Below are 4,787 nucleotides of genomic sequence, written 5' to 3' on the forward strand. Positions count from 1 at the left end.
TGCAGTACATTGCACCCCCATGTGATAAATTCAGCATCCATACCGCCCCCTTCTGCTAAATGCAGTACATTGTACCCTATGTGAAAAATTAGTATCTACAGCACCCCCATGTAATCAATGCAGTACATAGCACCCTTATATGATAAACACGGTATCTATAGCGCCCCCATGAGATCAATGCAGTACATAGTACCCTTATGGGACAGACACAGCATCTATGGTGCCCCTTGTGGTAAATGCAGTGTATTGCACCCCATGAAAAAATTGAAATATAACGCCCCATGAAAAAATTGAAATTTATCGCCCCATGTAATAAGTTAAATATATGGGCCACCCATCTAATAAATGCATTAAATATGTGAAAAATGCAGTAGCTATGGCACCCCCAATTGATCAATGCTGTACATAGCAGCCCAATATGCTAAATGCAGTATCTATAGCGCCCCCAAGTGATCAATGCAGGACATATCACCCCTATATGATAAACACCGTATCTATCGCACCCCCATGTGGTAAATGCAGTACATTGCACCCCCATGTGATAAAATCTGTATCTATAGCGCCCCCATGTCGTAAATACATTACCTAGCACTCTTACTCTTAATGTGAATCACACATTATCTGCAGCGCCCCATGTGGTAAATGCAGTACATAGCACCCTAATATGATAAACATGGTATCTATTACGCCCCTGATGAGATCAATGCAGTACATAGCATTCTTGAGTAATAGACACATTATCTATTGTGCCCCCTAGTGGTAAATGCAGTACAATGCACCCCATGTAAAAATTGAAATCTATCGCCCCATGTGATAATTGAAATATATTGCCCCATGTAATAAGTTCAATATATCACCCACCCATGTAATAAATGCATTATATATATGCCCATGTGATAAATGCAGTAGATATATCACCCCCAAGTGATCAAAGCAGTACATAGCAGCCCAATTTGCTACATGCAGTATCTAAAGCACCCCCATGTGGTTGAAGCAGTACATTGCACCCCCATGTGATAAATTCAGAATCCATAGAGCCCACAGGTGATCAATGCATTACATTGCACCCCCATGTGATAAATTCAGAATCCATAGCGCCCACTTGTGATCAATGCATTACCTAGCACCCTTATATGATGAACACAGTATCTATAGCGCCCCATATGGTCATTGCAGAACATTGCACCCTCATGTGATAAATTCAGTATCCATAGGGTCCCCATGTGTTTAATGCATTACCTAGCACCCTTATGTGATAAACACAGTATCTATAGCACTCCTATGTAATAAATGCAGTACATTCCACCCCCTGTGATAAATTCAGTATCTATAGCGCCCCCATGTGATTAATGCATTACCTAGTACCCTTGTGTGATAGGCACAGTATCTATAGCACTCCCATGAGATCAATGCAGTACATAGCACTCTTATGTGATTGACACAGTATCTATAGTGCCCCATTGTGGTAAATGCAGTACATTGCATCCCATGTAATAATTAAAATATATCAGCACATGTAATAAGTGCAATATATGGCCCTATGTAATAGGTGAAATGTATCGCCCCATGTAATAATGGAAAGATATTGCCCCCCCCAACCCCCTCATGTAATAAATGCATTAAATATATGCCCATGTGATAACTGCGGTACCTATAGCACCCCCAAGTGATCAATACAGGACATAGCACCCTATTATGGTACATGGTGTATCTATAGCGCCCCCATGTGCTCAATGCAGTACATTGTACCCCCATGTGAAAATTCAGCATCTATAGCGGCGTCATGTGGTCAATGCAGTACATACCACCCTTATATGATAAACACAGTATCTATAGCGCCCCCATGTGGTCAATGCTGTACATTGCAGCCCCATGTGATAAAATCAGCATCCACAGTACCCACATGTGATCAATGCATAACCTAGAACCCTTAAAAGATAAACACAGTATCTATAATGCCCCCATGTGGTCAATGCAATACATTGCACCCCCATGTGAAAAAATCACCATCCATAGCGCCCCCATGTAATTAATGCAGTACATAACACCCTTATATGATAAACAAAGTATCTAAAATGACCCTATGTGGTAAATGTAGTACATAGCACCATTATGTGATACAGTATCTATAGCGCCCCCTTGTTGTAAATGCCGTACATTGCATAAGATGTAATACTCTAAATATATGGGCCCATGTAATAATTGAAATACATCTCCGAATGTAATAATTTCAATATATCACCCCATGTGACAAGTGCAATATATCACCTCATGTAATACTTGAAATATTAGACCCCTGTAAAAAGTGCAATATATCGCCCCATATAATAAGTGCAACATATCTCCTCATCTAATAATGAAATATATCGCCCTATGTAATAAGTGCAATATATGGCCCATGTTATAATTGAAATATATCGCCCCCACCCCCTCATGTAATAAATTCAATAAATATATGCCCCTGTGATAAATGCAGTAGCTAAAGCACCCGCAAGTGATCAATGCAGGACATAGCAGCCAATTATGATACATGCAGTATCTATAGCGCCCCCATGTGGTCAATGCAGTACATAGAACCCTTATGTGATAGACACAGTATCTAACGCACCACTTTGTGGTAAATACAGTGCATTTCACCACATGAAATAATTAATATATATCACCCCATCAAATAATTTAAATAAATCACCCCATTTAAAAGTAAAATATATCGCCCCCGCCACCCCCTCATGTAATAAATTCAATAAATATATGCCCATGGGATAAATGCAGTAGCTATAGCACCCGCAAGTGATCAGTGCACTACATAGCAGGCTATTATGCTACATGCAATACCTACAGTGCCCCATGTGGTCAATGCAGTACATAGCACCCTTTTATGATAAAAACTGTATCTATAGCGCCCACATGAGATCAATGCAGTACATAGCACCCTTATGTGATAAACGCAGTACTATAGTGCCCCTTCTGATAATTGCAGTACATTGTACCCTATGTAATAATTGAAATATATTGCCAAATGTAATAATTGAAATATATCACCCCATGTAAGAAATGAAATATATCACTCCATGTAATAAGTTCGATATATCGCCCCATGTAATACATGCAATATATCGCCCCATGTAATAAGTGAAATATATCGCCCCATGTAATAAGAGAAATATATCACCCTTCCCCATGTAATAAATGCATTATATATATGCCCATGTGATAAATGCTGTATCTATAGCGCCTGCAAATGATCAATGCAGTACATAGCAGCCCATTATGCTAAATACAGTATCTATAGAGACCCCAAGGGATCAATGCAGGACATAGCAGCTCATTATGATACATGCAGTATCTATAGCACCCCCATGTGGTCAATGCAGTACATTGAAAAACCATGTGAAAAATTCAGTATCCATAGTGCCCCCATGTGATCAATGCCGTACATAGCATCCTGATATAATAAACACAGTATCTATAGGGCCCCCATGTGGTTAAATGCAGTAGATTGCACCCCCATGTGATAAATTCAGCATCCATAGCGCCCCCATGTGATCAATGCATTGCCTAGCACCCTTATATAATAAACACAGTATCTATATTGCCCCCATGCCGTCAATGCAGTACATTGCACTCCCATGTTATAAATTCAGCATCCATAGCATCCCCATGTGATTAATGCAGTACCTAGTACCCTTAAGTGATAAACACGGTATCTATAGCGCCCCATGTGGTCAATGCAGTATATTGCAACCCCATGTGATAAATTCCTTTTCTATAGCGCCCCTGTGTGATCAATGCATTAGCTAGCACCCTTATGTGATAGACACAGTATCTATAGCACCCCCATGAGATCAATGCAGTACATTGCACCCTTATGTGAGACAGAGTATCTATAGTGCCCAATTGTGGTAAATGCAGTACATTTCACCCTATGTAAAAATTTAAATATATTGCCCCATATAATAATTAAAATATATTGTCCCATGTAATTAATGCAATATATCACCCCATTTAATAAGTGCAATATATTGCCCCATGTAATAAGTGAAATATATTGCCCCATGCAATTAAGTGACCCGCCCCCCCCATGTAATAAATGCATTATATATATGCCTATGTGATAAATTCAGTAGCTATTGCACCCCCAAGTGTTCAATGCAGTACATAGCATCCCATTATGCTAAATGCAGTATCTGTAGCGCCCCCAAGTGTCCAATGGAGGACATAGCAGCCCATTTTGCCACATGCAGTTTCTATAATGTCCCCATGTGGTCAATGCAGTACATTGCACCACCATGTTAAAAATTCAGATCGCATAGCAACCCCATGTGATTAATGCAGTACATAGCGCCCTTATATGATAAACAAAGTATCTATAGCTCCCCCATGTGGTAAATGCATTCCATTGCACTCCCATGTGATATATTCAGTATCTGTAGCGCTTCCATGTGATCAATGCATTACCTAGCACCCTTATGTGATAGACATAGTATCTATAGCACCCCCATGAGATCAATGCAGTACATAGAACTAATATGAGGTAGTTACAGTATCTATAGTGCCCCCTTGTGGTAAATGCAGTACATAGCACTCCATGTAATGATTGAAATGTATCGCCCTATGTAATAACTGAAATACATCGCCCCATGTAAAAACTGAAATATATCGTCGCTCTCCCCATGTATTAAATGCATTATACATATGCCCATGTGATAAATGCAGGATCTATAGCAACCCTAAGTGATCAATGCAGGACATAGCAGCCCATTATGCTACATGCAGTAGCTATAGTG

Source organism: Serinus canaria, chromosome 25 (genome assembly GCF_022539315.1).
Source record: "Serinus canaria isolate serCan28SL12 chromosome 25, serCan2020, whole genome shotgun sequence".
In the NCBI taxonomy this organism is placed as follows: Eukaryota; Metazoa; Chordata; class Aves; order Passeriformes; family Fringillidae; genus Serinus; species Serinus canaria.